This window comes from Carassius carassius, chromosome 1 (assembly GCF_963082965.1).
Source record: "Carassius carassius chromosome 1, fCarCar2.1, whole genome shotgun sequence".
NCBI lineage: Eukaryota > Metazoa > Chordata > Actinopteri > Cypriniformes > Cyprinidae > Carassius > Carassius carassius.
In genome coordinates, this window is record NC_081755.1 from 4,738,575 (window position 1) to 4,758,731 (window position 20,157).

The 20,157-nt window shown below is 51.9% G+C and overlaps 32 non-coding genes across 32 annotated transcripts; all 32 read left to right on the top strand.

The window, feature by feature from the left end:
- The first annotated feature begins 895 nt into the window (after positions 1 to 895).
- trnak-cuu (transfer RNA lysine (anticodon CUU)) lies at positions 896 to 968 on the top strand. Its single transcript has one exon. It is a non-coding gene; the product is annotated as a tRNA-Lys (tRNA).
- A 149-nt stretch (positions 969 to 1,117) lies between these two features.
- Positions 1,118 to 1,191, top strand: trnan-guu (transfer RNA asparagine (anticodon GUU)). Its single transcript has one exon. It is a non-coding gene; the product is annotated as a tRNA-Asn (tRNA).
- Positions 1,192 to 1,994: 803 nt separating this feature from the next.
- Positions 1,995 to 2,067, top strand: trnak-cuu (transfer RNA lysine (anticodon CUU)). Its single transcript has one exon. It is a non-coding gene; the product is annotated as a tRNA-Lys (tRNA).
- Positions 2,068 to 2,216: 149 nt separating this feature from the next.
- On the top strand, positions 2,217 to 2,290 carry trnan-guu (transfer RNA asparagine (anticodon GUU)). Its single transcript has one exon. It is a non-coding gene; the product is annotated as a tRNA-Asn (tRNA).
- Positions 2,291 to 3,084: 794 nt separating this feature from the next.
- Positions 3,085 to 3,157, top strand: trnak-cuu (transfer RNA lysine (anticodon CUU)). Its single transcript has one exon. It is a non-coding gene; the product is annotated as a tRNA-Lys (tRNA).
- A 149-nt stretch (positions 3,158 to 3,306) lies between these two features.
- Positions 3,307 to 3,380, top strand: trnan-guu (transfer RNA asparagine (anticodon GUU)). Its single transcript has one exon. It is a non-coding gene; the product is annotated as a tRNA-Asn (tRNA).
- Positions 3,381 to 4,409: 1,029 nt separating this feature from the next.
- On the top strand, positions 4,410 to 4,483 carry trnan-guu (transfer RNA asparagine (anticodon GUU)). The gene has a single exon. It is a non-coding gene; the product is annotated as a tRNA-Asn (tRNA).
- Positions 4,484 to 5,297: 814 nt separating this feature from the next.
- trnak-cuu (transfer RNA lysine (anticodon CUU)) lies at positions 5,298 to 5,370 on the top strand. The gene has a single exon. It is a non-coding gene; the product is annotated as a tRNA-Lys (tRNA).
- A 149-nt stretch (positions 5,371 to 5,519) lies between these two features.
- Positions 5,520 to 5,593, top strand: trnan-guu (transfer RNA asparagine (anticodon GUU)). The gene has a single exon. It is a non-coding gene; the product is annotated as a tRNA-Asn (tRNA).
- Positions 5,594 to 6,762: 1,169 nt separating this feature from the next.
- On the top strand, positions 6,763 to 6,835 carry trnak-cuu (transfer RNA lysine (anticodon CUU)). Its single transcript has one exon. It is a non-coding gene; the product is annotated as a tRNA-Lys (tRNA).
- Positions 6,836 to 6,984: 149 nt separating this feature from the next.
- On the top strand, positions 6,985 to 7,058 carry trnan-guu (transfer RNA asparagine (anticodon GUU)). The gene has a single exon. It is a non-coding gene; the product is annotated as a tRNA-Asn (tRNA).
- An 803-nt stretch (positions 7,059 to 7,861) lies between these two features.
- On the top strand, positions 7,862 to 7,934 carry trnak-cuu (transfer RNA lysine (anticodon CUU)). Its single transcript has one exon. It is a non-coding gene; the product is annotated as a tRNA-Lys (tRNA).
- Positions 7,935 to 8,083: 149 nt separating this feature from the next.
- Positions 8,084 to 8,157, top strand: trnan-guu (transfer RNA asparagine (anticodon GUU)). The gene has a single exon. It is a non-coding gene; the product is annotated as a tRNA-Asn (tRNA).
- Positions 8,158 to 8,951: 794 nt separating this feature from the next.
- trnak-cuu (transfer RNA lysine (anticodon CUU)) lies at positions 8,952 to 9,024 on the top strand. Its single transcript has one exon. It is a non-coding gene; the product is annotated as a tRNA-Lys (tRNA).
- Positions 9,025 to 9,173: 149 nt separating this feature from the next.
- On the top strand, positions 9,174 to 9,247 carry trnan-guu (transfer RNA asparagine (anticodon GUU)). Its single transcript has one exon. It is a non-coding gene; the product is annotated as a tRNA-Asn (tRNA).
- Positions 9,248 to 10,054: 807 nt separating this feature from the next.
- trnak-cuu (transfer RNA lysine (anticodon CUU)) lies at positions 10,055 to 10,127 on the top strand. Its single transcript has one exon. It is a non-coding gene; the product is annotated as a tRNA-Lys (tRNA).
- Positions 10,128 to 10,276: 149 nt separating this feature from the next.
- Positions 10,277 to 10,350, top strand: trnan-guu (transfer RNA asparagine (anticodon GUU)). The gene has a single exon. It is a non-coding gene; the product is annotated as a tRNA-Asn (tRNA).
- A 1,036-nt stretch (positions 10,351 to 11,386) lies between these two features.
- Positions 11,387 to 11,460, top strand: trnan-guu (transfer RNA asparagine (anticodon GUU)). Its single transcript has one exon. It is a non-coding gene; the product is annotated as a tRNA-Asn (tRNA).
- Positions 11,461 to 12,274: 814 nt separating this feature from the next.
- On the top strand, positions 12,275 to 12,347 carry trnak-cuu (transfer RNA lysine (anticodon CUU)). The gene has a single exon. It is a non-coding gene; the product is annotated as a tRNA-Lys (tRNA).
- A 149-nt stretch (positions 12,348 to 12,496) lies between these two features.
- Positions 12,497 to 12,570, top strand: trnan-guu (transfer RNA asparagine (anticodon GUU)). The gene has a single exon. It is a non-coding gene; the product is annotated as a tRNA-Asn (tRNA).
- Positions 12,571 to 13,967: 1,397 nt separating this feature from the next.
- trnak-cuu (transfer RNA lysine (anticodon CUU)) lies at positions 13,968 to 14,040 on the top strand. Its single transcript has one exon. It is a non-coding gene; the product is annotated as a tRNA-Lys (tRNA).
- Positions 14,041 to 14,189: 149 nt separating this feature from the next.
- On the top strand, positions 14,190 to 14,263 carry trnan-guu (transfer RNA asparagine (anticodon GUU)). The gene has a single exon. It is a non-coding gene; the product is annotated as a tRNA-Asn (tRNA).
- An 803-nt stretch (positions 14,264 to 15,066) lies between these two features.
- Positions 15,067 to 15,139, top strand: trnak-cuu (transfer RNA lysine (anticodon CUU)). The gene has a single exon. It is a non-coding gene; the product is annotated as a tRNA-Lys (tRNA).
- A 149-nt stretch (positions 15,140 to 15,288) lies between these two features.
- trnan-guu (transfer RNA asparagine (anticodon GUU)) lies at positions 15,289 to 15,362 on the top strand. Its single transcript has one exon. It is a non-coding gene; the product is annotated as a tRNA-Asn (tRNA).
- An 814-nt stretch (positions 15,363 to 16,176) lies between these two features.
- On the top strand, positions 16,177 to 16,249 carry trnak-cuu (transfer RNA lysine (anticodon CUU)). Its single transcript has one exon. It is a non-coding gene; the product is annotated as a tRNA-Lys (tRNA).
- Positions 16,250 to 16,398: 149 nt separating this feature from the next.
- Positions 16,399 to 16,472, top strand: trnan-guu (transfer RNA asparagine (anticodon GUU)). Its single transcript has one exon. It is a non-coding gene; the product is annotated as a tRNA-Asn (tRNA).
- Positions 16,473 to 17,286: 814 nt separating this feature from the next.
- Positions 17,287 to 17,359, top strand: trnak-cuu (transfer RNA lysine (anticodon CUU)). The gene has a single exon. It is a non-coding gene; the product is annotated as a tRNA-Lys (tRNA).
- A 149-nt stretch (positions 17,360 to 17,508) lies between these two features.
- trnan-guu (transfer RNA asparagine (anticodon GUU)) lies at positions 17,509 to 17,582 on the top strand. Its single transcript has one exon. It is a non-coding gene; the product is annotated as a tRNA-Asn (tRNA).
- Positions 17,583 to 18,394: 812 nt separating this feature from the next.
- Positions 18,395 to 18,467, top strand: trnak-cuu (transfer RNA lysine (anticodon CUU)). Its single transcript has one exon. It is a non-coding gene; the product is annotated as a tRNA-Lys (tRNA).
- A 149-nt stretch (positions 18,468 to 18,616) lies between these two features.
- Positions 18,617 to 18,690, top strand: trnan-guu (transfer RNA asparagine (anticodon GUU)). Its single transcript has one exon. It is a non-coding gene; the product is annotated as a tRNA-Asn (tRNA).
- An 807-nt stretch (positions 18,691 to 19,497) lies between these two features.
- Positions 19,498 to 19,570, top strand: trnak-cuu (transfer RNA lysine (anticodon CUU)). Its single transcript has one exon. It is a non-coding gene; the product is annotated as a tRNA-Lys (tRNA).
- Positions 19,571 to 19,719: 149 nt separating this feature from the next.
- On the top strand, positions 19,720 to 19,793 carry trnan-guu (transfer RNA asparagine (anticodon GUU)). The gene has a single exon. It is a non-coding gene; the product is annotated as a tRNA-Asn (tRNA).
- Positions 19,794 to 20,157: the final 364 nt, after the last annotated feature.

Consider the following 20,157-nt stretch of genomic DNA (forward strand, 5'->3'; position numbering starts at 1 on the left):
AATGCCACCAAAATGGCTTTCCAGTCGTATGCTGTCGGAGTTTGCAAATGGTATTCACACAGCGAGACAGAACTCCATACCTGGAACGTTTGATGAGTTGGCTGAACTAATAGCCTTTCAGGCTGTTGAACAAGAGCTCTGCTCATTCAATCTGTATTGCCCAGCAACAGGCATGGCTAAAACAAACAGAGAACACTCTAAGCCAGGGGTGTCCAAACTCTGTCCTGGAGGGCCCCTGTCAGGTAGAGTTTCGCTCCAGCCAGCTCCATCAGACCTGCCTGGAAGTTTCTAGTCTCCGTGGTGAGAGCGGGATCAGCAGCTTCAGGTGTGTTTCTTTGTGCTTGGAGCCAAGCTCGGCAGGACAAGGAACCTCCAGGATAGAGTAGGGACACCCGTGCTCTAAGCCTACCGCTAAGCTTTACCCCAACCTTACCCGCGAGATGTTTTGTCAGCCTGTGCGAGAAGCAAGGCTCCGTTTTGCGCATGAAATGTTTGGCACTTATCAAAACAGCGGTCAGCCTTGATCATTTGACTACATTCGCCTGGCTAGCTCAGTCGGTAGAGCATGAGACTCTTAATCTGGAGGGCCCCTGTCAGGTAGAGTTTCGCTCCAGCTAGCTCCATCAGACCTGCCTGGAAGTTTCTAGTCTCCGTGGTGAGAGCGGGATCAGCAGCTTCAGGTGTGTTTCTTTGTGCTTGGAGCCAAGCTCGGCAGGACAAGGAACCTCCAGGATAGAGTTGGGACACCCCTGCTCTAAGCCTACCACTAGGCTTTACCCCAACCTTACCCGCGAGATGTTTTGTCAGGCTGTGCGAGAAGCGAGGCTCCGTTTTGCGCATGAAATGTTTGGCACTTATCAAAACAGTGGTCAGCCTTGATCATTTGACTACATTCTCCCGGCTAGCTCAGTCGGTAGAGCATGAGACTCTTAATCTCAGGGTCGTGGGTTCGAGCCCCACGTTGGGCGTGCCCTTTAGCTCTCTCTTGCCCCTCCCAACGGGTGTCATTCTCTTGACCTCAGTTTGCTGACACAGGACTAGTGCTGCAGTTAACCTGTGAGACGCGGCCAGCTTCAAATTGTTTTGTGACCGTTACCCATAGGAGCATACACCGCCAGTCTCTGTGGCGCAATAGGCTACCGCGTTCGGCTGTTAACTGAAAGGATGGTGGTTCGAGCCCACCCAGGGACGAAGGAAGCTTTTCACAGCCTTGTCGGCAAGAACAGAATTTAGCACACGTGTCCGCTGACGCATGCGTGGAGCAGCGTCCGTAGCCCCTGTTGAAAGTGAACAGCTTTGCAAGTCGTCTTGTGTTAAAAGAAGACAAAGGGTGCTAAGTGAATGCTTGTGTCAGCTCAAGTTTGCTGCGGAGTATTCGTGTTTTGTTTTCCGGGTGGTAGAGGCCTGTGTGTGAAGGCAGGTCCTGATCAAAACTCTCTCTAAGAGCGCCACAAAATGCCACCAAAATGGCTTTCCAGTCATATGCTGTCGGAGTTTGCAAACGGTATTCACACAGCGAGACAGAACTCCATACCTGGAACTTTTGATGAGTTGGCTGAACTAATAGCCTTTCAGGCTGTTGGACAAGAGCTCTGCTCGTTCAATCTGTATTGCCCAGCAACAGGCATGGCTAAAACAAACAGAGAACAGTCTAAGCCAGGGGTGTCCAAACTCTGTCCTGGAGGGCCCCTGTCAGGTAGAGTTTCGCTCCAGCCAGCTCCATCAGACCTGCCTGGAAGTTTCTAGTCTACGTGGTGAGAGCGGGATCAGCAGCTTCAGGTGTGTTTCTTTGTGCTTGGAGCCAAGCTCGGCAGGACAAGGAACCTCCAGGATAGAGTAGGGACACCCCTGCTCTAAGCCTACCGCTAGGCTTTACCCCAACCTTACCCGCGAGATGTTTTGTCAGCCTGTGCGAGAAGCGAGGCTCTGTTTTGCGCATGAAATGTTTGGCACTTATCAAGACAGCGGTCAGCCTTGATCATTTGACTACATTCGCCCGGCTAGCTCAGTCGGTAGAGCATGAGACTCTTAATCTCAGGGTCGTGGGTTCGAGCCCCACGTTGGGCGTGACCTTTAGCTCTCTCTCGCCCCTCCCAACGGGTGTCATTCTCTTGAACTCAGATTGCTTACGCAGGACTAGTTTTGCAGTTAACCTGTGAGACGCGCCCAGCTTCAAATTGTTTTGTGACCGTTACTCACAGGAGCAGACACCGCCAGTCTCTGTGGCGCAATAGGCTAGCGCGTTCGGCTGTTAACCGAAAGGATGGTGGTTCAAGCCCACCCAGGGACGAAAGAAGCTTTTCACAGCCATGTCGGCAAGCACAGAATTTAGCATGCGTGGAGCAGCGTCCGTATCCCCTTTTGAGAGTGAACAGCTTTGCAAGTCGTCTTGTGTTAAAAGAAGACAAAGGGTGCTAAGTGAATGCTTGTGTCAGCTCAAGTTTGCTGTGGCGTGTACGCGGAGTGTTCATGTTTTGTTTTCCGGGTGGTAGAGGCCTGTGTGTAAAGGGAGTTCCTGATCAAAACTCTCTAAGAGCGCCACAAAATGCCACCAAAATGGCTTTCCAGTCATATGCTGTCGGAGTTTGCAAACGGTATTCACACAGCGAGACAGAACTCCATACCTGGAACGTTTGATGAGTTGGCTGAACTAATAGCCTTTCAGGCTGTTGGACAAGAGCTCTGCTCGTTCAATCTGTATTCCCCAGCAACAGGCATGGCTAAAACAAACAGAGAACACTCTAAGCCAGGGGTGTCCAAACTCTGTCCTGGAGGGCCCCTGTCAGGTAGAGTTTCGCTCCAGCCAGCTCCATCAGACCTGCCTGGAAGTTTCTAGTCTACGTGGTGAGAGCGAGATCAGCAGCTTCAGGTGTGTTTCTTTGTGCTTGGAGCCAAGCTCGGCAGGACAAGGAACCTCCAGGATAGAGTAGGGACACCCCTGCTCTAAGCCTACCGCTAGGCTTTACCCCAACCTTACCCGCGAGATGTTTTGTCAGCCTGTGCGAGAAGCGAGGCTCCGTTTTGCGCATGAAATGTTTGGCACTTATCAAAACAGCAGTCAGCCTTGATCATTTGACTACATTCGCCCGGCTAGCTCAGTCGGTAGAGCATGAGACTCTTAATCTCAGGGTCGTGGTTTCGAGCCCCACGTTGGGCGTGCCCTTTAGCTCTCTCTCGCCCCTCCCAACGGGTGTCATTCTCTTGACCTCAGTTTGCTGACACAGGACTAGTGCTGCAGTTAACCTGTGAGACGCGGCCAGCTTCAAATTGTTTTGTGACCGTTACCCATATGAGCATACACCGCCAGTCTCTGTGGCGCAATATGCTAGCGCGTTCGGCTGTTAACCGAAAGGATGGTGGTTCGAGCCCACCCAGGGACGAAGGAAGCTTTTCACAGCCTTGTCGGCAAGAACAGAATTTAGCACACCTGACGCATGCGTGGAGCAGCGTCCGTAGCCCCTTTTGAGAGTGAACAGCTTTGCGAGTCGTCTTGTGTTAAAAGAAGACAAAGGGTGCTAAGTGAATGTTTGTGTCAGCTCAAGTTTGCTGTGGCGTGTACGCGGAGTGTTCGTGTTTTGTTTTCCGGGTGGTAGAGGCCTGTGTGTGAAGGGAGGTCCTGATCAAAACTCTCTCTAAGAGCGCCACAAAATGCCACCAAAATGGCTTTCCAGTCATATGCTGTCGGAGTTTGCAAACGGTATTCACACAGCGAGACAGAACTCCATACCTGGAACGTTTGATGAGTTGGCTGAACTAATAGCCTTTCATGCTGTTGAACAAGAGCTCTGCTCGTTCAATCTGTATTCCCCAGCAACAGGCATGGCTAAAACAAACAGAGAACACTCTAAGCCAGGGGTGTCCAAACTCTGTCCTGGAGGGCCCCTGTCAGGTAGAGTTTCGCTCCAGCCAGCTCCATCAGACCTGCCTGGAAGTTTCTAGTCTCCGTGGTGAGAGCGGGATCAGCAGCTTCAGGTGTGTTTCTTTGTGCTTGGAGCCAAGCTCGGCAGGACAAGGAACCTCCAGGATAGAGTAGGGACACCCGTGCTCTAAGCCTACCGCTAGGCTTTACCCCAACCTTACCCGCGGGATGTTTTGTCAGCCTGTGCGAGAAGCGAGGCTCCGTTTTGCGCATGAAATGTTTGGCACTTATCAAAACAGCAGTCAGCCTTGATCATTTGACTACATTCGTCCGGCTAGCTCAGTCGGTAGAGCATGAGATTCTTAATCTCAGGGTCGTGGGTTTAGCCACACGTTGGGCGTGCCCCTATAGCTCTCTCTCGCCCCTCCCAACGGGTGTCATTCTCTTGAACTCAGATTGCTTACGCAGGACTAGTTTTGCAGTTAACCTGTGAGACGCGCCCAGCTTCAAATTGTTTTGTGACCGTTACCCACAGGAGCAGACACCGCCAGTCTCTGTGGCGCAATAGGCTAGCGCGTTCGGCTGTTAACTGAAAGGATGGTGGTTCAAGCCCACCCAGGGACGAAAGAAGCTTTTCACAGCCATGTCGGCAAGCACAGAATTTAGCACACGTGTCCGCTGACGCATGCGTGGAGCAGCGTCCGTAGCCCCTTTTGAGAGTGAACAGCTTTGCGAGTCGTCTTGTGTTAAAAGAAGACAAAGGGTGCTAAGTGAATGTTTGTGTCAGCTTAAGTTTGCTGTGGCGTGTACGCGGAGTGTTCATGTTTTGTTTTCCGGGTGGTAGAGGCCTGTGTGTGAAGGGAGGTCCTGATCAAAACTCTCTCTAGGAGCGCCACAAAATGCCACCAAAATGGCTTTCCAGTCATATGCTGTCGGAGTTTGCAAATGGTATTCACACAGCGAGACAGAACTCCATACCTGGAACGTTTGATGAGTTGGCTGAACTAATAGCCTTTCAGGCTGTTGAACAAGAGCTCTGCTCGTTCAATCTGTATTCCCCAGCAACAGGCATGGCTAAAACAAACAGAGAACACTCTAAGCCAGGGGTGTCCAAACTCTGTCCTGGAGGGCCCCTGTCAGGTAGAGTTTCGCTCCAGCCAGCTCCATCAGACCTGCCTGGAAGTTTCTAGTCTACGGGGTGAGAGCGGGATCAGCAGCTTCAGGTGTGTTTCTTTGTGCTTGGAGCCAAGCTCAGCAGGACAAGGAACCTCCAGGATAGAGTTGGGACACCCCTGCTCTAAGCCTACCGCTAGGCTTTACCCCAACCTTACCCGCGAGATGTTTTGTCAGCCTGTGCGAGAAGCGAGGCTCTGTTTTGCGCATGAAATGTTTGGCACTTATCAAGACAGCGGTCAGCCTTGATCATTTGTCTACATTCGCCCGGCTAGCTCAGTCGGTAGAGCATGAGACTCTTAATCTCAGGGTCGTGGGTTCGAGCCCCACGTTGGGCGTGACCTTTAGCTCTCTCTCGCCCCTCCCAACGGGTGTCATTCTCTTGACCTCAGTTTGCTGACACAGGACTAGTGCTGCAGTTAACCTGTGAGACGCGGCCAGCTTTAAATTGTTTTGTGACCGTTACCCATAGGAGCATACACCGCCAGTCTCTGTGGCGCAATAGGCTAGCGCGTTTGGCTGTTAACCGAAAGGATGGTGGTTCAAGCCCACCCAGGGACGAAGGAAGCTTTTCACAGCCTTGTCGGCAAGCACAGAATTTAGCACACGTGTCCGCTGACGCATGCGTGGAGCAGCGTCCGTAGCCCCTTTTGAGAGTGAACAGCTTTGCGAGTCGTCTTGTGTTAAAAGAAGACAAAGGGTGCTAAGTGAATGTTTGTGTCAGCTTAAGTTTGCTGTGGCGTGTACGCGGAGTGTTCATGTTTTGTTTTCCGGGTGGTAGAGGCCTGTGTGTGAAGGGAGGTCCTGATCAAAACTCCCTCTAGGAGCGCCACAAAATGCCACCAAAATGGCTTTCCAGTCGTATGCTGTCGGAGTTTGCAAATGGTATTCACACAGCGAGACAGAACTCCATACCTGGAACGTTTGATGAGTTGGCTGAACTAATAGCCTTTCAGGCTGTTGAACAAGAGCTCTGCTCATTCAATCTGTATTGCCCAGCAACAGGCATGGCTAAAACAAACAGAGAACACTCTAAGCCAGGGGTGTCCAAACTCTGTCCTGGAGGGCCCCTGTCAGGTAGAGTTTCGCTCCAGCCAGCTCCATCAGACCTGCCTGGAAGTTTCTAGTCTCCGTGGTGAGAGCGGGATCAGCAGCTTCAGGTGTGTTTCTTTGTGCTTGGAGCCAAGCTCGGCAGGACAAGGAACCTCCAGGATAGAGTAGGGACACCCGTGCTCTAAGCCTACCGCTAAGCTTTACCCCAACCTTACCCGCGAGATGTTTTGTCAGCCTGTGCGAGAAGCAAGGCTCCGTTTTGCGCATGAAATGTTTGGCACTTATCAAAACAGCGGTCAGCCTTGATCATTTGACTACATTCGCCTGGCTAGCTCAGTCGGTAGAGCATGAGACTCTTAATCTGGAGGGCCCCTGTCAGGTAGAGTTTCGCTCCAGCTAGCTCCATCAGACCTGCCTGGAAGTTTCTAGTCTCCGTGGTGAGAGCGGGATCAGCAGCTTCAGGTGTGTTTCTTTGTGCTTGGAGCCAAGCTCGGCAGGACAAGGAACCTCCAGGATAGAGTTGGGACACCCCTGCTCTAAGCCTACCACTAGGCTTTACCCCAACCTTACCCGCGAGATGTTTTGTCAGGCTGTGCGAGAAGCGAGGCTCCGTTTTGCGCATGAAATGTTTGGCACTTATCAAAACAGTGGTCAGCCTTGATCATTTGACTACATTCTCCCGGCTAGCTCAGTCGGTAGAGCATGAGACTCTTAATCTCAGGGTCGTGGGTTCGAGCCCCACGTTGGGCGTGCCCTTTAGCTCTCTCTTGCCCCTCCCAACGGGTGTCATTCTCTTGACCTCAGTTTGCTGACACAGGACTAGTGCTGCAGTTAACCTGTGAGACGCGGCCAGCTTCAAATTGTTTTGTGACCGTTACCCATAGGAGCATACACCGCCAGTCTCTGTGGCGCAATAGGCTACCGCGTTCGGCTGTTAACTGAAAGGATGGTGGTTCGAGCCCACCCAGGGACGAAGGAAGCTTTTCACAGCCTTGTCGGCAAGAACAGAATTTAGCACACGTGTCCGCTGACGCATGCGTGGAGCAGCGTCCGTAGCCCCTGTTGAAAGTGAACAGCTTTGCAAGTCGTCTTGTGTTAAAAGAAGACAAAGGGTGCTAAGTGAATGCTTGTGTCAGCTCAAGTTTGCTGCGGAGTATTCGTGTTTTGTTTTCCGGGTGGTAGAGGCCTGTGTGTGAAGGCAGGTCCTGATCAAAACTCTCTCTAAGAGCGCCACAAAATGCCACCAAAATGGCTTTCCAGTCATATGCTGTCGGAGTTTGCAAACGGTATTCACACAGCGAGACAGAACTCCATACCTGGAACTTTTGATGAGTTGGCTGAACTAATAGCCTTTCAGGCTGTTGGACAAGAGCTCTGCTCGTTCAATCTGTATTGCCCAGCAACAGGCATGGCTAAAACAAACAGAGAACAGTCTAAGCCAGGGGTGTCCAAACTCTGTCCTGGAGGGCCCCTGTCAGGTAGAGTTTCGCTCCAGCCAGCTCCATCAGACCTGCCTGGAAGTTTCTAGTCTACGTGGTGAGAGCGGGATCAGCAGCTTCAGGTGTGTTTCTTTGTGCTTGGAGCCAAGCTCGGCAGGACAAGGAACCTCCAGGATAGAGTAGGGACACCCCTGCTCTAAGCCTACCGCTAGGCTTTACCCCAACCTTACCCGCGAGATGTTTTGTCAGCCTGTGCGAGAAGCGAGGCTCTGTTTTGCGCATGAAATGTTTGGCACTTATCAAGACAGCGGTCAGCCTTGATCATTTGACTACATTCGCCCGGCTAGCTCAGTCGGTAGAGCATGAGACTCTTAATCTCAGGGTCGTGGGTTCGAGCCCCACGTTGGGCGTGACCTTTAGCTCTCTCTCGCCCCTCCCAACGGGTGTCATTCTCTTGAACTCAGATTGCTTACGCAGGACTAGTTTTGCAGTTAACCTGTGAGACGCGCCCAGCTTCAAATTGTTTTGTGACCGTTACTCACAGGAGCAGACACCGCCAGTCTCTGTGGCGCAATAGGCTAGCGCGTTCGGCTGTTAACCGAAAGGATGGTGGTTCAAGCCCACCCAGGGACGAAAGAAGCTTTTCACAGCCATGTCGGCAAGCACAGAATTTAGCATGCGTGGAGCAGCGTCCGTATCCCCTTTTGAGAGTGAACAGCTTTGCAAGTCGTCTTGTGTTAAAAGAAGACAAAGGGTGCTAAGTGAATGCTTGTGTCAGCTCAAGTTTGCTGTGGCGTGTACGCGGAGTGTTCATGTTTTGTTTTCCGGGTGGTAGAGGCCTGTGTGTAAAGGGAGTTCCTGATCAAAACTCTCTAAGAGCGCCACAAAATGCCACCAAAATGGCTTTCCAGTCATATGCTGTCGGAGTTTGCAAACGGTATTCACACAGCGAGACAGAACTCCATACCTGGAACGTTTGATGAGTTGGCTGAACTAATAGCCTTTCAGGCTGTTGGACAAGAGCTCTGCTCGTTCAATCTGTATTCCCCAGCAACAGGCATGGCTAAAACAAACAGAGAACACTCTAAGCCAGGGGTGTCCAAACTCTGTCCTGGAGGGCCCCTGTCAGGTAGAGTTTCGCTCCAGCCAGCTCCATCAGACCTGCCTGGAAGTTTCTAGTCTACGTGGTGAGAGCGAGATCAGCAGCTTCAGGTGTGTTTCTTTGTGCTTGGAGCCAAGCTCGGCAGGACAAGGAACCTCCAGGATAGAGTAGGGACACCCCTGCTCTAAGCCTACCGCTAGGCTTTACCCCAACCTTACCCGCGAGATGTTTTGTCAGCCTGTGCGAGAAGCGAGGCTCCGTTTTGCGCATGAAATGTTTGGCACTTATCAAAACAGCAGTCAGCCTTGATCATTTGACTACATTCGCCCGGCTAGCTCAGTCGGTAGAGCATGAGACTCTTAATCTCAGGGTCGTGGTTTCGAGCCCCACGTTGGGCGTGCCCTTTAGCTCTCTCTCGCCCCTCCCAACGGGTGTCATTCTCTTGACCTCAGTTTGCTGACACAGGACTAGTGCTGCAGTTAACCTGTGAGACGCGGCCAGCTTCAAATTGTTTTGTGACCGTTACCCATATGAGCATACACCGCCAGTCTCTGTGGCGCAATATGCTAGCGCGTTCGGCTGTTAACCGAAAGGATGGTGGTTCGAGCCCACCCAGGGACGAAGGAAGCTTTTCACAGCCTTGTCGGCAAGAACAGAATTTAGCACACCTGACGCATGCGTGGAGCAGCGTCCGTAGCCCCTTTTGAGAGTGAACAGCTTTGCGAGTCGTCTTGTGTTAAAAGAAGACAAAGGGTGCTAAGTGAATGTTTGTGTCAGCTCAAGTTTGCTGTGGCGTGTACGCGGAGTGTTCGTGTTTTGTTTTCCGGGTGGTAGAGGCCTGTGTGTGAAGGGAGGTCCTGATCAAAACTCTCTCTAAGAGCGCCACAAAATGCCACCAAAATGGCTTTCCAGTCATATGCTGTCGGAGTTTGCAAACGGTATTCACACAGCGAGACAGAACTCCATACCTGGAACGTTTGATGAGTTGGCTGAACTAATAGCCTTTCATGCTGTTGAACAAGAGCTCTGCTCGTTCAATCTGTATTCCCCAGCAACAGGCATGGCTAAAACAAACAGAGAACACTCTAAGCCAGGGGTGTCCAAACTCTGTCCTGGAGGGCCCCTGTCAGGTAGAGTTTCGCTCCAGCCAGCTCCATCAGACCTGCCTGGAAGTTTCTAGTCTACGTGGTGAGAGCGGGATCAGCAGCTTCAGGTGTGTTTCTTTGTGCTTGGAGCCAAGCTCGGCAGGACAAGGAACCTCCAGGATAGAGTTGGGACACCCCTGCTCTAAGCCTACCGCTAGGCTTTACCCCAACCTTACCCGCGAGATGTTTTGTCAGCCTGTGCGAGAAGCGAGGCTCCGTTTTGCGCATGAAATGTTTGGCACTTATCAAAACAGCGGTCAGCCTTGATCATTTGACTACATTCGCCTGGCTAGCTCAGTCGGTAGAGCATGAGACTCTTAATCTCAGGGTCGTGGGTTCGAGCCCCACGTTGGGCGTGACCTTTAGCTCTCTCTCGCCCCTCCCAACGGGTGTCATTCTCTTGACCTCAGTTTGCTGACACAGGACTAGTGCTGCAGTTAACCTGTGAGACGCGGCCAGCTTCAAATTGTTTTGTGACCGTTACCCATAGGAGCATACACCGCCAGTCTCTGTGGCGCAATAGGCTAGCGCGTTCGGCTGTTAACCGAAAGGATGGTGGTTCAAGCCCACCCAGGGAAGAAGGAAGCTTTTCACAGCCTTGTCGGCAAGCACAGAATTTAGCACACGTGTCCGCTGACGCATGCGTGGAGCAGCGTCCGTAGCCCCTTTTGAGAGTGAACAGCTTTGCGAATCGTCTTGTGTTAAAAGAAGACAAAGGGTGCTAAGTGAATGTTTGTGTCAGCTTAAGTTTGCTGTGGCGTGTACGCGGAGTGTTCATGTTTTGTTTTCCGGGTGGTAGAGGCCTGTGTGTGAAGGGAGGTCCTGATCAAAACTCTCTCTAAGAGCGCCACAAAATGCCACCAAAATGGCTTTCCAGTCATATGCTGTCGGAGTTTGCAAACGGTATTCACACAGCGAGACAGAACTCCATACCTGGAACGTTTGATGAGTTGGCCGAATTAATAGCCTTTCAGGCTGTTGGACAAGAGCTCTGCTCGTTCAATCTGTATTGCCCAGCAACAGGCATGGCTAAAACAAACAGAGAACAGTCTAAGCCAGGGGTGTCCAAACTCTGTCCTGGAGGGCCCCTGTCAGGTAGAGTTTCGCTCCAGCCAGCTCCATCAGACCTGCCTGGAAGTTTCTAGTCTCCGTGGTGAGAGCGGGATCAGCAGCTTCAGGTGTGTTTCTTTGTGCTTGGAGCCAAGCTCGGCAGGACAAGGAACCTCCAGGATAGAGTAGGGACACCCGTGCTCTAAGCCTACCGCTAGGCTTTACCCCAACCTTACCCGCGGGATGTTTTGTCAGCCTGTGCGAGAAGCGAGGCTCCGTTTTGCGCATGAAATGTTTGGCACTTATCAAAACAGCAGTCAGCCTTGATCATTTGACTACATTCGTCCGGCTAGCTCAGTCGGTAGAGCATGAGATTCTTAATCTCAGGGTCGTGGGTTTAGCCACACGTTGGGCGTGCCCCTATAGCTCTCTCTCGCCCCTCCCAACGGGTGTCATTCTCTTGAACTCAGATTGCTTACGCAGGACTAGTTTTGCAGTTAACCTGTGAGACGCGCCCAGCTTCAAATTGTTTTGTGACCGTTACCCACAGGAGCAGACACCGCCAGTCTCTGTGGCGCAATAGGCTAGCGCGTTCGGCTGTTAACTGAAAGGATGGTGGTTCAAGCCCACCCAGGGACGAAAGAAGCTTTTCACAGCCATGTCGGCAAGCACAGAATTTAGCACACGTGTCCGCTGACGCATGCGTGGAGCAGCGTCCGTAGCCCCTTTTGAGAGTGAACAGCTTTGCGAGTCGTCTTGTGTTAAAAGAAGACAAAGGGTGCTAAGTGAATGTTTGTGTCAGCTTAAGTTTGCTGTGGCGTGTACGCGGAGTGTTCATGTTTTGTTTTCCGGGTGGTAGAGGCCTGTGTGTGAAGGGAGGTCCTGATCAAAACTCTCTCTAGGAGCGCCACAAAATGCCACCAAAATGGCTTTCCAGTCATATGCTGTCGGAGTTTGCAAATGGTATTCACACAGCGAGACAGAACTCCATACCTGGAACGTTTGATGAGTTGGCTGAACTAATAGCCTTTCAGGCTGTTGAACAAGAGCTCTGCTCGTTCAATCTGTATTCCCCAGCAACAGGCATGGCTAAAACAAACAGAGAACACTCTAAGCCAGGGGTGTCCAAACTCTGTCCTGGAGGGCCCCTGTCAGGTAGAGTTTCGCTCCAGCCAGCTCCATCAGACCTGCCTGGAAGTTTCTAGTCTACGGGGTGAGAGCGGGATCAGCAGCTTCAGGTGTGTTTCTTTGTGCTTGGAGCCAAGCTCAGCAGGACAAGGAACCTCCAGGATAGAGTTGGGACACCCCTGCTCTAAGCCTACCGCTAGGCTTTACCCCAACCTTACCCGCGAGATGTTTTGTCAGCCTGTGCGAGAAGCGAGGCTCTGTTTTGCGCATGAAATGTTTGGCACTTATCAAGACAGCGGTCAGCCTTGATCATTTGTCTACATTCGCCCGGCTAGCTCAGTCGGTAGAGCATGAGACTCTTAATCTCAGGGTCGTGGGTTCGAGCCCCACGTTGGGCGTGACCTTTAGCTCTCTCTCGCCCCTCCGAACGGGTGTCATTCTCTTGACCTCAGTTTGCTGACACAGGACTAGTGCTGCAGTTAACCTGTGAGACGCGGCCAGCTTTAAATTGTTTTGTGACCGTTACCCATAGGAGCATACACCGCCAGTCTCTGTGGCGCAATAGGCTAGCGCGTTTGGCTGTTAACCGAAAGGATGGTGGTTCAAGCCCACCCAGGGACGAAGGAAGCTTTTCACAGCCTTGTCGGCAAGCACAGAATTTAGCACACGTGTCCGCTGACGCATGCGTGGAGCAGCGTCCGTAGCCCCTGTTGAGAGTGAACAGCTTTGCAAGTCGTCTTGTGTTAAAAGAAGACAAAGGGTGCTAAGTGAATGCTTGTGTCAGCTCAAGTTTGCTGCGGAGTATTCGTGTTTTGTTTTCCGGGTGGTAGAGGCCTGTGTGTGAAGGCAGGTCCTGATCAAAACTCTCTCTAAGAGCGCCACAAAATGCCACCAAAATGGCTTTCCAGTCATATGCTGTCGGAGTTTGCAAACGGTATTCACACAGCGAGACAGAACTCCATACCTGGAACGTTTGATGAGTTGGCTGAACTAATAGCCTTTCAGGCTTAAGCTTAAGTTTGCTGTGGCGTGTACGCGGAGTGTTCATGTTTTGTTTTCCGGGTGGTAGAGGCCTGTGTGTGAAGGGAGGTCCTGATCAAAACTCCCTCTAGGAGCGCCACAAAATGCCACCAAAATGGCTTTCCAGTCGTATGCTGTCGGAGTTTGCAAATGGTATTCACACAGCGAGACAGAACTCCATACCTGGAACGTTTGATGAGTTGGCTGAACTAATAGCCTTTCAGGCTGTTGAACAAGAGCTCTGCTCATTCAATCTGTATTGCCCAGCAACAGGCATGGCTAAAACAAACAGAGAACACTCTAAGCCAGGGGTGTCCAAACTCTGTCCTGGAGGGCCCCTGTCAGGTAGAGTTTCGCTCCAGCCAGCTCCATCAGACCTGCCTGGAAGTTTCTAGTCTCCGTGGTGAGAGCGGGATCAGCAGCTTCAGGTGTGTTTCTTTGTGCTTGGAGCCAAGCTCGGCAGGACAAGGAACCTCCAGGATAGAGTAGGGACACCCGTGCTCTAAGCCTACCGCTAAGCTTTACCCCAACCTTACCCGCGAGATGTTTTGTCAGCCTGTGCGAGAAGCAAGGCTCCGTTTTGCGCATGAAATGTTTGGCACTTATCAAAACAGCGGTCAGCCTTGATCATTTGACTACATTCGCCTGGCTAGCTCAGTCGGTAGAGCATGAGACTCTTAATCTGGAGGGCCCCTGTCAGGTAGAGTTTCGCTCCAGCTAGCTCCATCAGACCTGCCTGGAAGTTTCTAGTCTCCGTGGTGAGAGCGGGATCAGCAGCTTCAGGTGTGTTTCTTTGTGCTTGGAGCCAAGCTCGGCAGGACAAGGAACCTCCAGGATAGAGTTGGGACACCCCTGCTCTAAGCCTACCACTAGGCTTTACCCCAACCTTACCCGCGAGATGTTTTGTCAGGCTGTGCGAGAAGCGAGGCTCCGTTTTGCGCATGAAATGTTTGGCACTTATCAAAACAGCGGTCAGCCTTGATCATTTGACTACATTCTCCCGGCTAGCTCAGTCGGTAGAGCATGAGACTCTTAATCTCAGGGACGTGGGTTCGAGCCCCACGTTGGGCGTGCCCTTTAGCTCTCTCTTGCCCCTCCCAACGGGTGTCATTCTCTTGACCTCAGTTTGCTGACACAGGACTAGTGCTGCAGTTAACCTGTGAGACGCGACCAGCTTCAAATTGTTTTGTGACCGTTACCCATAGGAGCATACACCGCCAGTCTCTGTGGCGCAATAGGCTACCGCGTTCGGCTGTTAACCGAAAGGATGGTGGTTCGAGCCCACCCAGGGACGAAGGAAGCTTTTCACAGCCTTGTCGGCAAGAACAGAATTTAGCACACGTGTCCGCTGACGCATGCGTGGAGCAGCGTCCGTAGCCCCTGTTGAGAGTGAACAGCTTTGCAAGTCGTCTTGTGTTAAAAGAAGACAAAGGGTGCTAAGTGAATGCTTGTGTCAGCTCAAGTTTGCTGCGGAGTATTCGTGTTTTGTTTTCCGGGTGGTAGAGGCCTGTGTGTGAAGGCAGGTCCTGATCAAAACTCTCTCTAAGAGCGCCACAAAATGCCACCAAAATGGCTTTCCAGTCATATGCTGTCGGAGTTTGCAAACGGTATTCACACAGCGAGACAGAACTCCATACCTGGAACGTTTGATGAGTTGGCTGAACTAATAGCCTTTCAGGCTGTTGGACAAGAGCTCTGCTCGTTCAATCTGTATTGCCCAGCAACAGGCATGGCTAAAACAAACAGAGAACAGTCTAAGCCAGGGGTGTCCAAACTCTGTCCTGGAGGGCCCCTGTCAGGTAGAGTTTCGCTCCAGCCAGCTCCATCAGACCTGCCTGGAAGTTTCTAGTCTACGTGGTGAGAGCGGGATCAGCAGCTTCAGGTGTGTTTCTTTGTGCTTGGAGCCAAGCTCGGCAGGACAAGGAACCTCCAGGATAGAGTAGGGACACCCCTGCTCTAAGCCTACCGCTAGGCTTTACCCCAACCTTACCCGCGAGATGTTTTGTCAGCCTGTGCGAGAAGCGAGGCTCTGTTTTGCGCATGAAATGTTTGGCACTTATCAAGACAGCGGTCAGCCTTGATCATTTGACTACATTCGCCCGGCTAGCTCAGTCGGTAGAGCATGAGACTCTTAATCTCAGGGTCGTGGGTTCGAGCCCCACGTTGGGCGTGACCTTTAGCTCTCTCTCGCCCCTCCCAACGGGTGTCATTCTCTTGAACTCAGATTGCTTACGCAGGACTAGTTTTGCAGTTAACCTGTGAGACGCGCCCAGCTTCAAATTGTTTTGTGACCGTTACCCACAGGAGCAGACACCGCCAGTCTCTGTGGCGCAATAGGCTAGCGCGTTCGGCTGTTAACCGAAAGGATGGTGGTTCAAGCCCACCCAGGGACGAAAGAAGCTTTTCACAGCCATGTCGGCAAGCACAGAATTTAGCACACGTGTCCGCTGACGCATGCGTGGAGCAGCGTCCGTAGCCCCTTTTGAGAGTGAACAGCTTTGCGAGTCGTCTTGTGTTAAAAGAAGACAAAGGGTGCTAAGTGAATGTTTGTGTCAGCTTAAGTTTGCTGTGGCGTGTACGCGGAGTGTTCATGTTTTGTTTTCCGGGTGGTAGAGGCCTGTGTGTGAAGGGAGGTCCTGATCAAAACTCTCTCTAGGAGCGCCACAAAATGCCACCAAAATGGCTTTCCAGTCATATGCTGTCGGAGTTTGCAAATGGTATTCACACAGCGAGACAGAACTCCATACCTGGAACGTTTGATGAGTTGGCTGAACTAATAGCCTTTCAGGCTGTTGAACAAGAGCTCTGCTCGTTCAATCTGTATTCCCCAGCAACAGGCATGGCTAAAACAAACAGAGAACACTCTAAGCCAGGGGTGTCCAAACTCTGTCCTGGAGGGCCCCTGTCAGGTAGAGTTTCGCTCCAGCCAGCTCCATCAGACCTGCCTGGAAGTTTCTAGTCTACGTGGTGAGAGCGGGATCAGCAGCTTCAGGTGTGTTTCTTTGTGCTTGGAGCCAAGCTCGGCAGGACAAGGAACCTCCAGGATAGAGTTGGGACACCCCTGCTCTAAGCCTACCGCTAGGCTTTACCCCAACCTTACCCGCGAGATGTTTTGTCAGCCTGTGCGAGAAGCGAGGCTCTGTTTTGCGCATGAAATGTTTGGCACTTATCAAGACAGCGGTCAGCCTTGATCATTTGACTACATTCGCCCGGCTAGCTCAGTCGGTAGAGCATGAGACTCTTAATCTCAGGGTCGTGGGTTCGAGCCCCACGTTGGGCGTGACCTTTAGCTCTCTCTCGCCCCTCCCAACGGGTGTCATTCTCTTGACCTCAGTTTGCTGACACAGGACTAGTGCTGCAGTTAACCTGTGAGACGCGGCCAGCTTTAAATTGTTTTGTGACCGTTACCCATAGGAGCATACACCGCCAGTCTCTGTGGCGCAATAGGCTAGCGCGTTTGGCTGTTAACCGAAAGGATGGTGGTTCAAGCCCACCCAGGGACGAAGGAAGCTTTTCACAGCCTTGTCGGCAAGCACAGAATTTAGCACACGTGTCCGCTGACGCATGCGTGGAGCAGTGTCCGTAGCCCCTTTTGAGAGTGAACAGCTTTGCGAGTCGTCTTGTGTTAAAAGAAGACAAAGGGTGCTAAGTGAATGTTTGTGTCAGCTTAAGTTTGCTGTGGCGTGTACGCGGAGTGTTCATGTTTTGTTTTCCGGGTGGTAGAGGCCTGTGTGTGAAGGGAGGTCCTGATCAAAACTCCCTCTAGGAGCGCCACAAAATGCCACCAAAATGGCTTTCCAGTTGTATGCTGTCGGAGTTTGCAAATGGTATTCACACAGCGAGACAGAACTCCATACCTGGAACGTTTGATGAGTTGGCTGAACTAATAGCCTTTCAGGCTGTTGAACAAGAGCTCTGCTCATTCAATCTGTATTGCCCAGCAACAGACATGGCTAAAACAAACAGAGAACACTCTAAGCCAGGGGTGTCCAAACTCTGTCCTGGAGGGCCCCTGTCAGGTAGAGTTTCGCTCCAGCCAGCTCCATCAGACCTGCCTGGAAGTTTCTAGTCTCCGTGGTGAGAGCGGGATCAGCAGCTTCAGGTGTGTTTCTTTGTGCTTGGAGCCAAGCTCGGCAGGACAAGGAACCTCCAGGATAGAGTAGGGACACCCGTGCTCTAAGCCTACCGGTAGGCTTTACCCCAACCTTACCCGCGGGATGTTTTGTCAGCCTGTGCGAGAAGCGAGGCTCCGTTTTGCGCATGAAATGTTTGGCACTTATCAAAACAGCGGTCAGCCTTGATCATTTGACTACATTCGTCCGGCTAGCTCAGTCGGTAGAGCATGAGATTCTTAATCTCAGGGTCGTGGGTTTGAGCCCCTCGTTGGGCGTGCCCTTTAGCTCTCTCTTGCCCCTCCCAACGGGTGTCATTCTCTTGACCTCAGTTTGCTGACGCAGGACTAGTGCTGCAGTTAACCTGTGAGACGCGGCCAGCTTCAAATTGTTTTGTGACCGTTACCCATAGGAGCATACACCGCCAGTCTCTGTGGCGCAATAGGCTAGCGCGTTCGGCTGTTAACCGAAAGGATGGTGGTTCGAGCCCACCCAGGGACGAAGGAAGCTTTTCACAGCCTTGTCGGCAAGAACAGAATTTAGCACACGTGTCCGCTGACGCATGCGTGGAGCAGCGTCCGTAGCCCCTTTTGAGAGTGAACAGCTTTGCAAGTCGTCTTGTGTTAAAAGAAGACAAAGGGTGCTAAGTGAATGCTTGTGTCAGCTCAAGTTTGCTGTGGCGTGTACGCGGAGTGTTCATGTTTTGTTTTCCGGGTGGTAGAGGCCTGTGTGTAAAGGGAGTTCCTGATCAAAACTCTCTAAGAGCGCCACAAAATGCCACCAAAATGGCTTTCCAGTCATATGCTGTCGGAGTTTGCAAACGGTATTCACACAGCGAGACAGAACTCCATACCTGGAACGTTTGATGAGTTGGCTGAACTAATAGCCTTTCAGGCTGTTGGACAAGAGCTCTGCTCGTTCAATCTGTATTCCCCAGCAACAGGCATGGCTAAAACAAACAGAGAACACTCTAAGCCAGGGGTGTCCAAACTCTGTCCTGGAGGGCCCCTGTCAGGTAGAGTTTCGCTCCAGCCAGCTCCATCAGACCTGCCTGGAAGTTTCTAGTCTACGTGGTGAGAGCGAGATCAGCAGCTTCAGGTGTGTTTCTTTGTGCTTGGAGCCAAGCTCGGCAGGACAAGGAACCTCCAGGATAGAGTAGGGACACCCCTGCTCTAAGCCTACCGCTAGGCTTTACCCCAACCTTACCCGCGAGATGTTTTGTCAGCCTGTGCGAGAAGCGAGGCTCCGTTTTGCGCATGAAATGTTTGGCACTTATCAAAACAGCAGTCAGCCTTGATCATTTGACTACATTCGCCCGGCTAGCTCAGTCGGTAGAGCATGAGACTCTTAATCTCAGGGTCGTGGGTTCGAGCCCCACGTTGGGCGTGCCCTTTAGCTCTCTCTCGCCCCTCCCAACGGGTGTCATTCTCTTGACCTCAGTTTGCTGACACAGGACTAGTGCTGCAGTTAACCTGTGAGACGCGGCCAGCTTCAAATTGTTTTGTGACCGTTACCCATATGAGCATACACCGCCAGTCTCTGTGGCGCAATAGGCTAGCGCGTTCGGCTGTTAACCGAAAGGATGGTGGTTCGAGCCCACCCAGGGACGAAGGAAGCTTTTCACAGCCTTGTCGGCAAGAACAGAATTTAGCACACCTGACGCATGCGTGGAGCAGCGTCCGTAGCCCCTTTTGAGAGTGAACAGCTTTGCGAGTCGTCTTGTGTTAAAAGAAGACAAAGGGTGCTAAGTGAATGTTTGTGTCAGCTCAAGTTTGCTGTGGCGTGTACGCGGAGTGTTCGTGTTTTGTTTTCCGGGTGGTAGAGGCCTGTGTGTGAAGGGAGGTCCTGATCAAAACTCTCTCTAAGAGCGCCACAAAATGCCACCAAAATGGCTTTCCAGTCATATGCTGTCGGAGTTTGCAAACGGTATTCACACAGCGAGACAGAACTCCATACCTGGAACGTTTGATGAGTTGGCTGAACTAATAGCCTTTCAGGCTGTTGAACAAGAGCTCTGCTCGTTCAATCTGTATTCCCCAGCAACAGGCATGGCTAAAACAAACAGAGAACACTCTAAGCCAGGGGTGTCCAAACTCTGTCCTGGAGGGCCCCTGTCAGGTAGAGTTTCGCTCCAGCCAGCTCCATCAGACCTGCCTGGAAGTTTCTAGTCTACGTGGTGAGAGCGGGATCAGCAGCTTCAGGTGTGTTTCTTTGTGCTTGGAGCCAAGCTCGGCAGGACAAGGAACCTCCAGGATAGAGTTGGGACACCCCTGCTCTAAGCCTACCGCTAGGCTTTACCCCAACCTTACCCGCGAGATGTTTTGTCAGCCTGTGCGAGAAGCGAGGCTCCGTTTTGCGCATGAAATGTTTGGCACTTATCAAAACAGCGGTCAGCCTTGATCATTTGACTACATTCGCCCGGCTAGCTCAGTCGGTAGAGCATGAGACTCTTAATCTCAGGGTCGTGGGTTCGAGCCCCAAGTTGGGCGTGACCTTTAGCTCTCTCTCGCCCCTCCCAACGGGTGTCATTCTCTTGACCTCAGTTTGCTGACACAGGACTAGTGCTGCAGTTAACCTGTGAGACGCGGCCAGCTTCAAATTGTTTTGTGACCGTTACCCATAGGAGCATACACCGCCAGTCTCTGTGGCGCAATAGGCTAGCGCGTTCGGCTGTTAACCAAAAGGATGGTGGTTCGAGCCCACCCAGGGACGAAGGAAGCTTTTCACAGCCTTGTCGGCAAGAACAGAATTTAGCACACGTGTCCGCTGACGCATGCGTGGAGCAGCGTCCGTAGCCCCTTTTGAGAGTGAACAGCTTTGCGAGTCGTCTTGTGTTAAAAGAAGACTAAGGGTGATAAGTGAATGTTTGTGTCAGCTCAAGTTTGCTGCGGAGTGTTCGTGTTTTGTTTTCCGGGTGGTAGAGGCCTGTGTGTGAAGGGAGGTCCTGATCAAAACTCTCTCTAAGAGCGCCACAAAATGCCACCAAAATGGCTTTCCAGTCATATGCTGTCGGAGTTTGCAAACGGTATTCACACAGCGAGACAGAACTCCATACCTGGAACGTTTGATGAGTTGG